Source organism: Pseudophryne corroboree, chromosome 8 (assembly GCF_028390025.1).
Source record: "Pseudophryne corroboree isolate aPseCor3 chromosome 8, aPseCor3.hap2, whole genome shotgun sequence".
NCBI lineage: Eukaryota > Metazoa > Chordata > Amphibia > Anura > Myobatrachidae > Pseudophryne > Pseudophryne corroboree.
Window position 1 is genome coordinate 182,133,832 of NC_086451.1, and position 19,834 is coordinate 182,153,665.

The 19,834-nt window shown below is 45.1% G+C and overlaps 1 protein-coding gene across 2 annotated transcripts in view; it reads right to left on the reverse strand.

The window, feature by feature from the left end:
• The window catches only part of LOC134948776 (gamma-aminobutyric acid receptor subunit alpha-3-like), a 995,050-nt gene that overhangs the window by 473,442 nt on the left and 501,774 nt on the right, over positions 1–19,834 (reverse strand). The window lies entirely within an intron of this gene.

The following is a 19,834-nucleotide window of genomic DNA, read 5'->3' on the forward strand; positions in this document are numbered from 1 at the left end:
TCTAAATGCCTCGATTACTGATGAAGAAATAGCCACATTTATTAAGAAATTGCGCTGTTCTGCCACCCCAGGTCCTGATGGATTCACTGCTATCTATTATTTAAAAAAAATGTGAAGCCCCTACTTCCAATGCTTTGCTTACTTTTCAACTTGCTATTAGAGAGCGCCTCACTTGATGAATCCACCACTATTGCTAATTTATTTGTCATACTAAAACCTGATCGCTATTAAAACTCTTTGCTAAAATATTGGCAAATTGATTGACCCCTTTCTTACCACTTTGAAAATACCCAGATCAAGTTGGCTTTGTTTCAAATGATCACAGCAGATAGCTCACTGATCTCATACATATTATACAAGACAAATCTCTGCTGGCCCTGATGGTGGCTCTCGATGCAGAAAAGGCCCTTGACAGGGTCACTTATACAACAAACCCTCCTCAATATGGGTTTTACAGGGACATTCTATAAATGCATAACCTTGCTCTATAATAATTCTTCAGCTTCTGTTCTCATTAACGGCTTCTCCTTTGATCCTTTTCACATTAGGAATGGCTCCGGCCAAGTTTGCCCTCTTTTCCCTCTGTTATTTGTGCTTTAGTAATGGAGCCCTTAGCTGCAAGAATCAGGATTGACAACCATATCTGAGGTATGTAATTTGCTCCGATAATATCGAAGTTGTTGATTTCGCCCCCCCCCCCCCCTGGCTATTCAATTGAAGCCCGTTTTGACACGTTTTCTTAGGGAAATTTTCACCAATGCCTTTTCTTCATCTTTTTTTGTTTGTTTGTTTGTTGTTTTTTAGTGAAAAGGCATTGGCGAAAAATACCTCAATCAGCGAAAACGTTCTGCGTTTTACCTAGCACAGGTGACAAAACATTTGGATTCGCTGATCTTTGGATTTTGCTGAAATAGGAAAAAGTCCAATTTTTGGATACCCCCATAAATTGTATTCCAATCTTTATGCTGCTAATTTCTTGAGCCTGCTCAGTTTGATGAAAACAGAACTCTCAACTTGGCCTAAATTTTTATATTGTGGATGGCAGCATGACTGCAGTGAAAATTAACATACTACCTTGCTTATTATATCTTTGGCAGATTTGAACAATCCACATAAAAAGTCCTGATAAACCTTAAAATAGAAATCTCACATTTTATCTGGGCAGGAAAAAATCCTAGAGTCAAAATGCACTTGCTTCAGAAACATCGCTCCTCAGGAGGCATTGGTTTCCCAGATCTTATTAAATATGATCGTGCTACCCAGTTAGCAGCATGTGTTCTGTGGCATGCTCCTCCATGCCATCAGATATGGACATACTGTACATAGAAGCCAGCTCATCTTAATCATCCTACAATCTCCTCTGGTGCCCGCCACATCACCACCCACCTATTTTCTCCCTTTTACCGGCCACCAGATTTATACTTTCTGTTTGGGACCTCTGCTCAAGGCTTTATTGTCTTTGCTTTTATCACCCCTTCCTGACTCCATTATGGAATAATCCAACATATTTCCCAGGTATGCAGCATACTACATTCCATCATTGGACCTCTCATAATATCCTCTTTCTTTTATATATTTCACCATTAACCTCCTTCCAGGATTTCACTAACCTCCAATCCTGCTACTCTCTCTCACACTTTTATCATTCTCTTAAAACATTATCTATTCTCCCTGATAAGTCATAGGGTAGCTATGCCAGCATCACCGATCCACGAGGGGGTCATCTCTACTTTATGTCAAATGTTGCTTTCTTAAAACCAACCTTAGACAGAGGTTCACGAATTAGCATGGGAATGTGAGGTGGGAGAGACTCTGACCCCCAAGGAGTGGTCCACCATTAGAATGTAAATTGCCAAAATATTGATCTCTGTGCATATTAAAGAAAACTCTTACAAACTGTATTATTGCTGGTACTTGGTGCCCACCTGCCTACACTCAATGTATTCCACTTCTTTTGAGTTGTGTTGGAAATAGTGTGGGCACTGAGGAACCCTGCTGCATATATGGTGGACATGCCAGTACATAAAACAATATTGGCTAAAACAGAGGCGTCACTCACCTCTTTTGCACCCGGTGGCGTGACTTCATGGAGAGGGCATGGCTTATCAGGCAGCACGTGGGAGGGGCCGTGGCTTCATGGGGACATGGCTAAGTACCGTCACTTTGGTCTCATCCCTCGACAGGTGACAACTGGATGCGGGTCGCACCTCCCGCACCCACCTTGTGACGCCGCTGGGCTAAAAGTCCATAAATTAATTGAAGCTATAGTTGGTATACAGAGTCCTAAATCTCTTATATTCTCTGCCATCGCTTCACATCCCCAATACCCTGAAACCACAGCAAAAGTTATTCAAACAAATTTTAAATGTCAAATTGCTGCGCATTGAAAGGTGACAACACCCCTTCATTTGTCGCCACATCAATGCTATTGGTCTACCTACAGGTTGGAATGCATTACTTCAGTCATACATGGCACTCCAGCTCACTTTATTAAAGTAGGGACCAAGTGGCCAAATACTATGAGGCCGAACCTTCCCTTACAATTATCTAGCTACTTTTCCTTCTATTACAAATGGATCGAAACCCATCACTCTCTTTGACTGGTCTACTTACACCCCCCATAACCCCCTCCCCCCGCACTCCATATTACTTTTCGCCTTTTTCCTCTTTTTTTCTAAATAGAAATATTCGCTATTTGATTCAGTCTTTCATATTTTTATAGGTTTAACAATTACTGTCTTAGAGAATAATGAACAAACAAAGCTGTTATTACGATATAAGACATTCTCTTAATTCTTGTAATTTTATTGTATGTATATGCCTGTAAAATGAATCCTTCATTACACTGTATGGCACCGCAAACTACATCATCCTATTGACCTGCATGCATGGCCAATCTGAAGATACGAGGAATGACCTGCAGAAGCGCGCACCAGTGCACACACATTGCATGGGCAAACTGTGCTGCGGGCCGCATTAGTGGTCGGGTCTAAATGACCCCTTATATGCAAAATCAGCCAGTATATACACCTCATGCAAAAAATAAAATGAAGGTACAAGTATTTACATCCCTTGCATCGCAACTTGATTTGTCCAGGCACACAGTTACTTGCTCTTTCTTACTCTGGACCTAATTCATATTTGTAAGGAATTGAACAGCTGCAAGGAAGCTGCTGTGCAATTCTGTGTAATATATATATATATATATATATATATATATATACACAGGTACAGCAGCAGCCGGCACTCCTCCAAAACGTCAACTTGCTCAGGTGCCAGATCAATCAATATGTAGAAATCCAATAAATGAACGGCACTCAGAGACAGCAGCAGGTCAAATCGTGTATTAATGTCTACGATCGTTTCGGAGCACAAAGCTCCGTCATCAGGACAAATATCAAGACATACACTGTCTTTCTTCTTACATACTAGTTTCAATACCCTGTAGTTGACAGCACCCCCTGAGTACATTTAATAATATATGATATGGGAAAGGGGTTTGCCAAGTGAATGTATGGTGATGAATCACATACACTCACAAGAAATACAATAAACTAATACATAGTGAGTGTGCAGATACCCAATCTGCCTGTATGAGGGTAGGAATGACTTCTTTCGGAATGCCCTTCCGAGCAAGAATCAGGCGCTCAACCTCCATGCCGTCAAACATAGCCGCAGTGAGTCTTGCTAGGTGAACGGTCCCTGCTGCAACAGGTCCTCTCAAAGAGGAAGAGGCCTTGGCTCTTCTTGCAGTAGATTCAGAAGGTCCGCGTACCAAGCCCTTCTTGGCCTGTCTGGGGCAATGAGAATCGCTTGAACCCTTGTTCTCCTTATGAGCTTTAGGATTAATGGGATGAGAAGGAGGGGAGGAAACACGTACACCGACTGGAACACCCACGGAGACACCAGGGCATCCACTGCCACTGCCTGTGGGTCCCTTGACCTGGAACAATAGCGCCAAAGCTTCTTGTTTAGACGAGAGGCCATCATATCTATTTGGGGTAGATCCCAAAGATCTGTTACCTCCTTGAACACCTCCGGATGGAGACCCCACTCTCCAGGATGGAGATCGTGTCTGCTGAGGAAGTCTGCTTCCCAGTTGTCGACTCCCAGAATGAAGGTGGCTGAAAGCACCAATGCGTGCTTTTCCATCCAGAGAAGTATCCTTGTGACCTCTGACATTGCCGCTCTGCTCTTCGTTCCGCCCTGTCGGTTTATGTAAGCCACTGTTGTTATGTTGTCCGACTGAACTTAAATGGCCCTGTTTCTTAGAAGAGGGGCTGCCTGAAGAGGACCATTGTAGACGGCTCTTAGTTCCAGTATGTTGATGGGCAGGCCGGCTTCCAGGCTTGACCACCTTCCTCGGAAGGTCACCCCCTGAGTGATTGCTCCCCAGCCCCAGAGGCTCGCATCCTTTGTCAGCAAGACCCAGTCCTGAATCCAGAACCTGCAGCCTTCCAGGAGGTAAGACAACTGGAACCACCAGAGAAGAGAAATCCTTGCCCTTGGCGACAGACGAATCTTCTGATGCATAAGGAGGTGAAAACCCGACCACTTGTCCAGGAGATCAAGTTGGAAGGTCCGAGCATGAAACCTCCTATACTGGAGAGCCTCGTAGGAGGCCACCATCTTTCCAAAAAGGCAAATGCACTGATGAACCGACACCCGAGGTGGCTTCAAGACATCCCGGACCATGGATTGGATCACCAATGCCTTGTCCTGCAGAAGGAACCCCCGCTGTACTTCCGTATCCAGGATCATTCCCAAAAAAGACAATCTCCAGGTTGGTTCCAAATGGGACTTTGGAAAATTCTGAATCCACCCGTGGCTCTGAAGCAGCCGTGTCATGAGAGTAATGGACTGCAGCAGCTGTGCCCTGGACGACGCCTTTATCAGGAGCTCGTCCAGGTAAGGAATGATGTTCACACCCCACTTCCGGAATAGCATCATCAACTCCGCCATCACCTTGGTAAACCCTCTCTGCGCCGTCGAGAGGCCGAACGGCAGGGCCTGGAACTGAAAATGACAGTCCAACAATGCAAAGCGGAGATAAGCCTGATGCGGTAACCAGATCGGAATGTGAAGGTATGCATCCTTGATATCCAAGGATACCAGGAATTCCCCCTCATCCAAACCTGATATCACCGCCCTGAGCGTCTCCATCTTGAACTTGAACTTTTTTAGAAAAGAGTTCAATGATTTCAGGTTCAGGATGTGCCTGACCGAACCATCCGGTTTCGGTACCACGAAAAGGTTTGAATAGTAACCTTTTCGCCAGCATGTGCGGTGGGACTGGCACAATGACTTGTGCCTCTACCAGCCTTTGAAGAGCCTCCAGTAGCACTGTGCTGTCCTCCAACAAAGTTGGCAAGCCCGACTTGAAAAACCGATGAGGAGGGAGACATTGAAATTCCAGCCTGTATCACTGAGAGACGATATCCACCACCCAGGGATCCAGGCCAGACAAGACCCAGACATGACTGAACTGTCGGAGTATCGCCCCCACGGGCCCCCGCCTCCGGACCGTCCCGTCCACCGTCATGTGGAGGAGGACTTAGGGGTACCCGAAGCAGGCGTTTGTTCTTGCGGCAGGCTTCTTGGACTTAACCTTACCTCCCCTGAAGAAGGAACCGAAAGATTTGGCCTTTCTGGTCTTGTTGGGCCGAAAGGACTGCTGCGAAGCTGAGGAGAAGGACCTCTTCGGAGCAGTAGCTGCGGAGGGAAGATACGGAGACTTACCCACTGTAGCGGTAGATATCCACGCGTCTAGGGCTTCCCCAAAGAGAGTTTGTCCTGTATAAGGCAGCGACTCCACACTCTTTCTGGATTCTGCATCGGTCGGCCACTGGCGGAGCCACAGTCCCTGATGAGCCGAAACCGACATGGAAGACATTCCCGCAGCTATGGAACCCAGGTCTTCCATAGATTCTACCATGAAACCTGCAGAATCATGAATGTTATGTAAATACAATGCAACGTCATCCCTATTCATCGTATCCAAATCCTCCATCAAGGCAGCCGACCATTTCACTATAGCCTTAGCAATCCAAGCACTAGCAATAGTGGGACATAATATGGCCCCTGAAGCAGTGTATACTGATTTCAGAGTATTATCAATTTTTCTATCTGCCAGCTCCTTTAAGGCGGTAGATCCTGGTACCGGCAAAACCACCTTCTTTGAGAGTCTAGATACAGAAGCATCAACAATCGGCGGGTTTTCCCACTTTTTTCTATCTTCCTCAGGGAAAGGAAAAGCTACCAGAATCCTCTTAGGGATCTGAAACTTCTTTTCAGGATTCACCCAGGCCTTTTCAAATATAGCATTAAGCTCTTTTGACGCAGGGAAGGTTAGCGAGGCTTTCTTGTTTTCAGTAAAGAAAGCCTACTCAACTTGCTCATGTGTGGTATCATCAACATTTAACACATCCCGGATAGCCTCTATCAACAACTGTACCCCCCTTTCAAGAGATGCGGATCCCCGCAACACATCCCCGTCACCATCTGTAGTGTCAGAATCGGTATCCGTGTTGTCGTGTGTTACCTGCACAAGCGCACGTTTGTGGGGGTATATACCTGAGGTACCTGACAAGGGCCACACAGCCATAGAGGACTGTAAGACCTGGGTTGCCGACTCATTACTGGTAACCCTGTCAGAAATCTGAGAAATCCAAGTCCTGATAGAGGAAAACCACTCTGGTTCCCTTGCTGGAATCTGTGCTAAACCAGTGCTAACCTGATTACATGGAATGGGATCATCCTGTGAGGACAAATCCTCTGCAGCATATGACACTGTATCCCTGGACATTACTGCTGGTGACCACATAACACACACAGGATGGGGTAAGACAGAGTTCCCCCCCCACCCACCCCCAAGAATGGCAAGAGAGAGACAGAGATTGGAGCCAACCCACACCAGAGCTCTCTATACAAAGAGAAACCTCTTACCAGCGCTGACTTGTGCTCCTTAATAGGACACACAGTCAAGTATTCAGCCTCCCCCCCTTCTACAACCCCCTGGTACCGGTACAGTAACTGGAGCTGCTGTGGAGGGATCAGGATCTTCCTTCTGCTTGCAGCATGCAGAAAAATGGCGCTGGAACGCTGCAGGTCCGCTCTGAGAAGCTCCGCCGCCTTCCCAGCGCTATCTTTCCGCTCACTGTGTTCAAATTTTGGTCTGAGGAGTTTTGCTGGCTGGATCCCTGGGGCCCGACAGGCTTGCTGACCAAGTTTGAGGGGTAAGCACTGGCCCAAGGCGCCCCTCGACACGCCGCACAGTGTGCTGCTGGTATCATCTGGGAGCGCGGTTAATACTGCGCTCCCTCCCCTGTTGCCGCCATCCTCCAACCCCCCCCCCCGATTGCTAGGGGGTGACTAACTCACCACTTTCTTCAGCTCTGTAAGGGGTCGACGGCATGCTGCTGGGGTGAGCGGTGCCCCTGCAGCGGAGACCGATCAGCCCCTCTGTAGCTCAGTGTCCAGTCAGCGGAGTTAGTGGCTCAGACCCCGCAGGGCGGACACTGCTCCCCCCCTTAGTCCCACGCTGCAGGCAGGCTGTTTGCCAGCAGCCTTCCTGTAAAATAAAAACTCTAAACTAAACTTTTTCCAGGAAAGCTCCCCTAGCTGTGACTGGCTCCTCCGGGCACAATATTTAAACTGAGTCTGGTAGGAGGGGCATAGAGGGAGGAGTCAGCCCACACTCTTAAACTCTTAAAGTGCTAATGGCTCCTAGTGGACCCATCTATACTCCATGGTACTAATGTGGACCCCAGCATCCTCTAGGACATAAGAGAAGTGTGTGTGTGTGTGTGTGTGTGTGTGTGTATATATATATATATATATATATATATATATACACACTGCTCAAAAAAATAAAGGGAACACTTAAACAACACAATGTAACTCCAAGTCAATCACACTTCTGTGAAATCAAACTGTCCACTTAGGAAGTGATAATGTCAAATATTACCTTAAAACATAAAGCTATACACTATTACCGTGGAGCCGCTATGGCCGCTAGACTTATTACACACACTACGGACTAAGTACGCGATTTGCGTACTGAGTACCGTATGGGTACGCACTTAGCGTAACAAACGCTGGGCCATGGGCGCGACGCACAAGTGGCACGTCCGCACACGGATTCATGCTTCGTACTAAGCACGCTGTTGGCGTACTGAGTACCGTATTGATATGCTAGTAGCGTAACAGACGCTGTGCCGTGGGCGTGAGACACGAGCGGCACGGACGCTCACAGAATGATATACAGTAAACCTTTAAGTAATGAAACAGTGTAGGGATGTGCTTATACTTTAAACCTTAGCAGTCTAGTACTGCAACGATGTAATACCTTAAAAACCTTAATAATGCCTATACACCTTATAGCGATTGAGACGCTAAGAAAGCCCTTTGCAGAAAAGTGAAAACACAACACTGGTTTGTGTAAACCACTGGGCTCTAACACCGCAGCGGATTATTCAGAGAAAAGGGGTAAACAGATACAAGTTATACACTACAGGCTAACAAGGAAATCTAACAGAATAACAGAGAATAATGGCTACAGAGAATATACATACGTGGGGAATCGTTCGCAAGCGCGTCCTGGACCAGTCCTCAGCTATATGGGAGAAAGCCTTCAGAGTCTCCGGCCAGGCAACAGTGGTCTTTATATACACAACATACATTCACAATACAATGGTCCCTGTAATCTCATTGTTCATTGGACACAAGGATGTGTCCCTACATTACAGCAAAGGTCATAGGTGGATTTGAATAGGTAGGCGATGTCCTTCTCCAACTGCTCTGGTGGGAGGTATCCTCTGGATTCTGCCGCATGTGTAATTTACAGCAAATACAGTTAATGTTCATAATCTACTTCTGTACATAACTATACGCAAGAGCAAGCAATCTTTTCCTAACTAACACCGGAATGTTACCCTAAAAATACCCTACAGTTGGATACTAGACATCACCTACCAACCTTTATCTGACCCTTCCTATCATGCAAAGATGGATCTCTCTGTCCAGGAACTGTTTAAACTAACATTACTCGCTGACATGATCTAGGGGAACAATATCTACAAAATGCACTATTTGGATTAAATATGCTACGTTCGAGTCGCACGTTACACGCTCACAAACTCCGACATAAATACACATATCATGCGCACGAGTCGCTGGAGCGTCTCTTACGCAACTTGCGGGTATGTGTACGCACGGGGGACCAGGTGCATGAGAAGCGTGCATGTGCATGAGGGGTTAGTACAAGGGATATGTATCATGATATTTTTCGACTTTGACAGAAGCAACACTGATTGACAATCAGTTTCACATGCTGTTGTGCAAATGGAATAGACAACAGGTGGAAATTATAGGCAATTAGCATGACACCCCCAATAAAGGAGTTGTTCTGCAGGTGGTGACCACAGACCACTTCTCAGCTCCTATGCTTTCTGGCTAATGTTTTGGTCACTTTTGAAAGCTGGCGGTGCTTTCACTTTAGTGGTAGCATGAGATGGAGTCTACAACACACACAAGTGGCTCAGGTAGTGCAGCTCATCCAGGATGGCACATCAATGCGAGCTGTGGCAAGAAGGTTTGCTGTGTCTGTCAGCGTAGTGTCCAGAGCATGGAGGCGCTACCAGGAGACAGGCCAGTACATCAGGAGACGTGGAGGAGGCTGTAGGAGGACAACAACCCAGCAGCAGGACCGCTACCTCCGCCTTTGTGCAAGGAGGAACAGGAGGAGCACTGCCAGAGCCCTGCAAAATGACCTCCAGCAAGCCACAAATTTGCATAGGCTCAAACAATCAGAAACAGACTCCATGAGGACGTTTGACATTTGCCAGAGAACACCAAGATTTGCCACTGGCGCCCTGTGCTCTTCACAGATGAAAGCAGGTTCTCACTGAGTACATGTGACAGACGAGACAGAGTCTGGAGACACTAAGGAGAACGTTCTGCTGCCTGCAACATCCTCCAGCATGACCGGTTTGGCAGTGGGTCAGTAATGGTGTGGGGTGGCATTTCTTTGGGGGGCTGCACAGCCCTCCATGCGCTCGAGAGAGGTAGCCTGACTGCCAATAGGTACAAAGATGAGATCCACAGACCCCTTGTGAGACCATATGCTGGTGTGGTTGGCCCTGGGTTCTCCTCCTAATGCAAGACAATGCTAGACCTCATGTGGCTGGAGTGTGTCAGCAGTTCCTGCAAGACGAAGGCATTGATGTTATGGACTGGCCCTCCAGACCTGAATCCAATTGAGCACATCTGGGACATCATGTCTCGCTCCATCCACCAACGCCATGTTGCACCACAGACTGTCCAGGAGTTGGCAGATGATTTAGTCCAGGTCTGGGAGGAGATCCCTCAGGAGACCATCCGCCACCTCATCAGGAGCATGCCCAGGCATTGTAGGGAGGTCATACAGGCACGTGGAGGCCACACACACTACTGAGCCTCATTTTAACTTGTTTTAAGGACATTACATCAAAGTTGGATCAGCCTGTAGTGTGTTTTTCCACTTTAATTTTGAGTGTGACTCCAAATCCAGACCTCCATGGGTTAATAAATTTGATTTTCATTGATAAATTTTGTATGATTTTGTTGTCAGCACATTCAACTATGTAAAGAACAAAGTATTTAATAAGAATATTTCATTCATTCAGATCTAGGATGTGTTATTTTAGTGTTCCCTTTATTTTTTTGAGCAGTGTATATAACATTTTATATCTAACTCTCTCTGCACATGTTATATCTGCCTCCCTTGCAGTGCACATGGTTTTGCACTACTGCTAACAAAGGCCCTCATTCCGAGTTGTTCGCTCGCAAGGCGAATGTAGCAGAGTTACACACGCTAAGCCGCCGCCTACTGGGAGTGAATCTTAGCTTATTAAAATTGCGACCGACGTAGGCGCAATATTGCGATTACAAACGAGATAGCAGTTTCTGAGTAGCTTCAGACTTACTCTGCCTGTGCGATCAGTTCAGTGCTTGTCGTTCCTGGCTGACGTCACAAACACACCCAGCGTTCGCCCAGGCACTCCCACCGTTTCTCCGGCCACTCCTGCGTTTTTTCCAGAAACGGTAGCGTTTCCAGCCACACGCCCCTCAAACGCCGTGCATCCGCCCAGTAACACCCATTTCCTGTCAATCACAATGCGAACGTCGGAGCGAAGAAAAAGCCGTGAGTAAAAATACTTTCTTCATAGTAAAGTTACTTGGCGCAGTCGCAGTGCGAACATTGCGCATGCGCACTAAGAGAATTCTAACTGCGATGCGATGAAAAACTCCGAGCGAACAACTCGGAATGAGGGCCAATGTTCCTGCTGCGATCAACTCAGAATTACCCCCATGGTCAACAGGATTTTTTGTTGCTTAAACCAAACACCAGAATGGGTAAGAATTGTGATCTATATTTAAAGGGCCCCATATATCAGTAATCATAAAAAATAAACAATTCACAGATTCTTTGATTATTATTTTTTGTCCCCTTCAATTTAAAAAGACTCAACAATACACCAGTCTGCACCCATACATTAGATAGTTTTCAGTGATTTGCACACTGGGCCAGATTGGGATGGAAAACCAGCCGGGAAATTTATGGAAACAACCATAATGGGGGTGGGGTCTGTTGAGGTCTGTTGAGAGGGATGGAATCTCTCCTTATATGGCCTGATTGTATGCAATTGCGGCCTTCTTTGCATCTTTTGCTGCACTTGTGTCTGAGACCAGGGACAGATTGGGAACTAACAGTGGCCTTGTAATATTTTGTACAAGTGGGACGATATGTGCAGCACAAGAGGTATGGCAGCATCACTGGATGGAAGAGTTGCTGTACTGCACAGATGGAATAACAGAATGAATGGGGTCAATGCAGTATACTGAGTGCAGAGGGCTGCCTGTTATGTATGCAGAGGGCTGCCTGTCATGTGTGGGCTGGGCCCCAGTTCCACATGACAACACACAAAACAGGCCCCACAGTCACAGCCTACAAGGAATCTTCCTGGTGAGCCCTATGGCCAATCCGCCCCTAATTGCAGATCATTTTCAGCAGAGTTTACTAGAAATGGTGTGCAAATCTACTGATTGTTACCATACACTAGCAATCTACAGCTCCAATTGGTCTGTGAAATTAAACATGTTGAAAAACCTGATTTAACAATCTGAATTGACCTGTAAACCCCATATATTGCAGATTTATTTGCACAATCATCTGCAAAATGCCAAATTGCCCCAATTGATTGCTGATGTATGGGGTCCTTAAGTTACCTTAAACATACAAAACACAGAATTTGACGGCAGATAAGTAACTACTTGGCCCATCTAGTCTGCCCTTTTTTTTTAGCCATATTTTTACCTCAAACCTTATTTCATCCTTATTTATTTGTAAAGATATCATATGTCTATTCCATGCATATTTAAATTGAGCGTCTGTCTTCTCCTCTACCACCTCTAATGGAAGGCTATTCCACTTGTCCACTACCCTTTCTGTGAAGTCATTTTTCCTCAAATTTCCCCTGAACCTACAGATGTGTTCTCACCAGTGCTTAAAGTGGCTCTAGAGAGGTGGTGGAACTCACCCCCTCTCCCCATGGTGCCCATGCAATAAAGGTATTGCGCGCGTGCTGCAAAAAAGGGGAGTGGCCTCAAAAATAAAGGGGCGTGGTCACACAATAGTAATAATGCCAACAGTAGTAGCACCCCATAATACACAATGCCCTCATTAGTAGTGCCCCCAGTAGTAATAACCTTAAAGGTAATGCCCCTGTGTAGTATTGTTGCCTGTAGTAATGTCACAGTCATTTAGCCCCCTGTAGTTTAGCCCCAGTAGTTATGCCTCCAGTGGTAATCCCCCTGCAGTTATGACCCCAGTAGTTTACCCCACTTTAGTTTAGCCTCCCAGTGGTAATGCCCCCAGTAGTTTAGCCCCAGTAGTTAAGCCACCAGTAGTAATGCCCCAGTAGTAATGCCCTCCTGTAGTTTGCCCCCTTGTAGTTTAGCCCCTGTAGTTATGCCTCCAGTAGTTTAGCGTTTAGCCCCTGTAGTTATGCCCCCAAGCAGTAATGCCCCCAAGTAGTAATGCCCCCAGTAGTAATGCCTCCAAGTAGTAATGCCCCCAAGTAGTAATGCCCTCAATAGTTTAGCCCATGTAGTTATGTCCCCAGTAGTAATGCTCCCCAGTAGTTTAGCCCCCCAGTAGTAATGCCCCAAAGTAGTAATGTCCTTGTAGTTACGCCCCCAGTAGTAATGCTCCTGTAGTTATGCCCCCAGTAGTAATGCCCTCCTGTGTAGTTTGCCCCCAGTAGTTAGCCCTCTTGTAGTTTGCCCCCAGTGGCTTGTCCCCTTGTAGTTTGCCCCCAGTAGCTTGCCCCCTTGTAGCTTGCCCCCTTGTAGTTTGCCCCCAGTAGTTGGCCCCCAGTAATACTGCCCCCCAGTAGTTTGCCCCTAGTAGATGCCCCCCAGTAGTTTGCCCCCAGTAGATGACCCCCAGAAGTAATGCCTCACTGTAGTTTTCCCCAGTAGATGCCCCCCAGTAGTTTGCCCCAAGTAGATGCCCCCAGTAGATGCGCCGCTACACAAAGGAAAAAAACAAACAAAAATCACAATACTCAACAAGTTCCGCTCCCGTGTCCGACCGCTGCAGTCCTCTGGGCGTCCGCTCACAGTGACAGTGCCAGAAGCTGGAGCTCAGTACTGAGCTCCTGCCTCCGGCTGCCACTGTGGAGAGAAAGCCGGGCGCCCGCTGGTAACACAATCTCAGCGGGCGCCCGGCATCTCCTATGGCACCGGCCACACATCGGGTTAGGTGAGCCGGAGGAGGCGGAACTGCATTCCGTCTTGAAAGTGGAACTGACAGAACGCAGTTCCGCCCCATTCTGGCTTACATTAACCCCTGGTCCTCACACATCTTTGCTTTAAATAGCCTGCTGGTGAGGCATTGCCGCGACGCACATAACAGAACGCCAGCAGGCTATTGTTTTGCTACTATACGGTCGCACCAACTAAAACAATGTAATACAATGGGTTGCGGGCACACCACTCCTCACTGCCTGTATATCTGAAGAGCTGCCCCCCACCTTGTAATCGGGCATCGGGAGAGTCGCTTCCCTGCTGCCTGCAGCTGCATTAAGCACTATTACAGAGAAAAAGTCGTTGGATAATAACAGAGCGGCCCCCTTAAGTTCCAATTGATATCTTAGTATAGATATTCTATAATGGGGGGTGCTACCTAGGCAAAAAAATAGAATCATGTGATGTCACACAGCCGCTGCGGCCAACTCCCGCACGGTCCAGCCAAGCCTGCCGAAAAAGGTCGCCGTGCCATCCCTCCTGCCCAGCGACCACCTCTGCCTGTCAATCAGGCAGATGCGAAACGCTAGGTAATGACGGCCTTCGACTGACTGGCATGCTCCGGCGCACTGCGGTGCTGGCGCATGCACTATTTCGAACCGATCGCTGCGCAGCGAACAACTGCAGCATGCGATCGGGTTGGAATGACCCCCTTTGAACCTTCAAGATGATGAGCTACAGCAGCTGAAGACAATACCGGCTTCCTCTCCTGTCTGAGGCTACAGTCATTTAAGGCTCAACAAAAAATGTACAAGTTAAGATTTAAAATTGTCACCTGATCAGGAAAATCTTGATTTCTGCTGCAATATGTAGTTGTTAAATTCATAATTTGGTGTAAACAACATAAATCTATGGATTAATCCTGTTTTGTCTCAACAGTTCAGTCTGGTGGTAGTGTTGCAATGGTGTTGGGAATGTGTTTTCTTGGTATGCATTTGGCACATCAGTACATATAGAACATTGTTTAAATGTCTTAGCATACAGATTGTCCTCATACACCACTGCTTTATGGCCACAATCTACCCATCTTCTAATGGATTTTTCCATGAAAAAGGGCCACATCAAAAAGTACATGTCCTCTCAAGTTGATTCTGCAAACATGACAATGAGTTCAGTGTACCCCAATAGCCTCCAAAATCACTATATCTGAATTAGAGATGAGCGGGTTCGGTTCACAGAGAACCAACCCCCCCAAACATCCTGATCCGAGCCTGGATCCGAGTCCGGCTCAGGACTTCCCGCCAGACTCGGAAACCAGAATGAGGCAAAACGTCATCATCCCGCTGTCGGATTCTCATGGGTTTTGGATCACATATAAACAGCCGCGCGTCGTCGCCATTTTCAGTCCGTTCTTGGAGAGTGAGGGAGACAGACCTCTGTCTCTCTGTGGGTGGTGGCGTCAGGTGGGGTTAGCGTGTGCTCTGTAGGGGTGTTGCTCCAGTCACTGTGGTGTACCTGTGCTGTTAGGGGTGCTGTCACTGGTGTTTCATGTGCTGTTAGGAGTGCTGCAGCTGTATATGGGTGTTGCTGTCCTGGCTGTCACTGTGTTGTACAGGGGGCAGAGGCACTGTAAAAATATAGGGGTGCTGCTGTTAAAATAACATTACACTGGCCCTGTATGCTGTAAAAAATCAGGGATGCAGTTGTTAAAAATTAAAAGCACACTGGTCCTGTATGCTGTAAAAATACAGAGGTGCTGGCGCAGTCTTGTATGTTGTAAAAATTCACAGGTGCAGCTGTTAAAATAAAAGCACACTGCTCCTGTATACTGTAAAAATCCAGGGGTGCTGGCCCAGTCTTGTATGCTGTAAAAATTCAGGGGTGCAGCTGTTATTAAAATAAAAGCACACTGCTCCTGTATGCTGTAAAAATTCAGGGGTGCAGTTGTTAAAATAAAAGCACACTGGTCCTGTATGCTGTAAAAATACAGGGGTGCTGGCCCAGTTTTGTATGCTGTAAAAATTCAGGGGTGCAGCTGTTGTTAAAATAAAAGCACACTGCTCCTGTATGCTGTAAAAATTCAGGCGTGCAGTTGTTAAAATGAAAGTACACTGGTCCTGAGGTGGTAACAAGGTGGAATACAACACTCTATATGCTTCAGAGAATGGAGGAGCAGCAAAAGGTCATTAAAGCCTATACACCCACCTACGATATAGTCAAAGGAGGGGGAATGCACCTGACTCAAGTGCAGTGGAGAATGATTTCCGTGTTGTGCAGGGTTCTCCAACCCTTCGAATTGCCACACGTGAAGTCTGCTCAGACACTGCTAGCTTGAGTCATGTCATTCCCGTTATAAGGCTTTTGCAGAAGCAGCATGAGAAATTGAAGGAGGAGCTAAGATGGACCGATTCCACAAAGTATGTGGGACTTGTGGATGGAGCCCTTATTTCGCTTTGCCAGGATTCAAGGATGGTCAATCTGTTGAAATCAGAGCACTACATTTTGGCCACTGTGCTCGATCCTAGGTTTAAAGCCTACATTGTATCTCTCTTTCCAGCAGACACAAGTCTGCAGAGGTTCAAAGAACTGCTGGTGAGAAAACTGTCAACTCAAGCGGAACGTGACCTGTCAACAGCTCCTCCTGGGGCTGCGAGGAAAAGGATAAAATTTCGAAGCCCACCCACTGGCATTGATGCAGGGCAGTCAGGAGCAAGTGTTGACATCTGGTCCGGACTGAAGGACCTGCCAACAATTACTGAAATGTCTACTGTCCCTGCATATAATGCTGGAACAAATAATTTTTTTTATGTGTACATAGGCGCCTTGTGTGACAAAGATGACAAATGGCATGTGTTTATAAGTAAAAACACACTTTATTACAGAAATATCATAAAAACATATACACACATATATGAGATATATTGCACTGATCCCAAATAGTTCTCACCCTCTTTTGGATTTGCGGTGGGCAGATGGCTTTTATAACAAAAACGCAATCCAGTCCCGGTGGAATTCAGATGGCACCACCGCAAAAAGCTTTTTTTTCCTTAAGAGGCAGAGTAGGGAGTCCAGCGAAAAAAACACAGGCAGATATCAATACCATCCAAACGACGCGTTTCGGAGTACAATCTCCTTTTTCAAGCTTGGATGACATGGATCATATAAACCAAATATATATACCCTTATCAATTAACATAATCAGTATAATTGTGGCCATTTCCGTTTCCGGATTCATCAACCGGAAGTGACGTGTGCGTTTCATTCTAAACTTCCGGTAATTCCATTTACTAATCTCCTTTTAAAGTGCATGGTGCATATTACCCCTTGTATGGGTTATCAAGCATACAAGAGGCTATTCGTACTGAAAAGAAGAACACTTTTATCGATGCTCCACGATTAATGAAGACGCGCTATACTTCCGTTTTCGCTAACCGGAAGTGACGTATGCGTTCCACCGCTGCGTTCCATATCGTGGCCATTTTAAAAAAGTCCTCAAGTTTAATCAGGAAGTGGGCATACATTCCATTGTAGATCGTCATATGGTAGTAATCTTAATAGAAAAGGGATCATTTTCACTTTCAGAAGTTTGGTGTTTATCTTCATATATGGATTTTGTATAGTACGGATAATTTTGATGCCATATCTCCTCAAACCTTCCTTTGCCGTACTTTATATTCCGGGCCAGTCCATCCCTAATACCGGGGGATAGGCATCCTTGTATCTCCATAATTATCCTCATACCCATATTTGGTTCAAAGAAAAAGAGAGAGGAAAAAAGGTGAACAATTAGAGAGAGTTCCACATAAAATTATAAAATATTAAAAGGTAGATGATAAAATACAGGGAAGTAAAACATTTAACGATCAGCTACTCTAAAAACCATCTTAACTCAAAATCTGAGTTATGTCCCTCAGGTTGCAAAGTATTCAAATTAAAAATCCACCTCATTTCACTCTGTGCAAGTTTCTTTTCTACATTTCTATGTTTCCAATTTCCTTTAATCAATTGGATGCATAGGAATCTCTTTATTCCTTTTTCACATTTATTGTGAACCAAAGAGACATGCTCTGATAGCGGGTGGGTGTTAAGTCCTTTTTTAATGTTATACACATGTTCCGCAGTTCTTAGTTTTAGACTTCTCGTAGTCTTCCCTACATAGAGTTTACCACAATTACACTCTATGAGGTAGATTACATTACGTGAGTGACAGGTGATGAATTCTCTTATTTTATATTTTTTCCCCCTACTTCAAATTGTGTCGTTTTTCTTTCTATTCCATTTTTTGTGGTTGATTTGCACATAAGGCACGTTCCACAACGATGGAATCCAATACTTCGTTCGCTGGCCCCTTTCTCATTTTTCAGCGAACTCTGTACCAGCATATTCTTAAGAGATGGTGCCTTCTTATAAATAAACCTGGGTTGGTCAGGTATAATATCACATAAGGTCGGATCATCTTTCAAAATCCTCCAATTTTTTCTAATAATGCCTTCCACCTTTTTGTGATGGGCTCCATATTTAGTAATATAGGCCCATTCGTACCGAGTGTCTTTTTCTGTGGGTTTGGGTTTTTCTTTCATAAGTTCTTTTCTATCTATAATATGAACTTTTTGTTTTGCAGTTTCCAAGAGGGATTTGGAATATCCCTTTCGAACAAAGCGTGTGGTCATTTCATCCGTTTGTTCATGCAAGGTGTCTATATTGATGCAGTTTCTTTTTAGTCTTGTAAACTGGCCCAACGGGATATTTTCCAACCATCTTTTGTGATGTTCACTCGACATCTCAATATAAGAGTTGGAGTCTGTTGGTTTTTAATGGTTGTTATTATATTCAAATTAGGGGAACCGCCATGGGCACCAGGTTTGCCCCCAGTTATTTGAATTTTTTTATGTCCTATTGGGAAATGAATGTCATTCATTCACCCTCTTTGGGGGCAAACCTGGTATGCTGGTGGCGGTTCATAGATGATGTGTTTTTTATCTGGCAGGGAGGGGAAGAGTCATTAAATCTGTTTTGCGATAGTCTTAATCAAAACACGTATAATATAGAATTGACTTTTAATAAGAGTGTAGAATCCCTATCTTTTTTAGATCTGGTCATATACATAGAAAATGGGCTAATATGTACTAAAACACATAAAAAACCAACAGACTCCAACTCTTATATTGAGATGTCGAGCGAACATCACAAAAGATGGTTGGAAAATATCCCGTTGGGCCAGTTTACAAGACTAAAAAGAAACTGCACCAATATAGACACCTTGCATGAACAAACGGATGAAATGACCACACGCTTTGTTCGAAAGGGATATTCCAAATCCCTCTTGGAAACTGCAAAACAAAAAGTTCATATTATAGATAGAAAAGAACTTATGAAAGAAAAACCCAAACCCACAGAAAAAGACACTCGGTACGAATGGGCCTATATTACTAAATATGGAGCCCATCACAAAAAGGTGGAAGGCATTATTAGAAAAAATTGGAGGATTTTGAAAGATGATCCGACCTTATGTGATATTATACCTGACCAACCCAGGTTTATTTATAAGAAGGCACCATCTCTTAAGAATATGCTGGTACAGAGTTCGCTGAAAAATGAGAAAGGGGCGAGCGAACGAAGTATTGGATTCCATCGTTGTGGAACGTGCCTTATGTGCAAATCAACCACAAAAAATGGAATAGAAAGAAAAACGACACAATTTGAAGTAGGGGGAAAAAATATAAAATAAGAGAATTCATCACCTGCCACTCACGTAATGTAATCTACCTCATAGAGTGTAATTGTGGTAAACTCTATGTAGGGAAGACTACGAGAAGTCTAAAACTAAGAACTGCGGAACATGTGTATAACATTAAAAAAGGACTTAACACCCACCCGCTATCAGAGCATGTCTCTTTGGTTCACAATAAATGTGAAAAAGGAATAAAGAGATTCCTAGGCATCCAATTGATTAAGGGAAATTGGAAACATAGAAATGTAGAAAAGAAACTTGCACAGAGTGAAATGAGGTGGATTTTTAATTTGAATACTTTGCAACCTGAGGGAC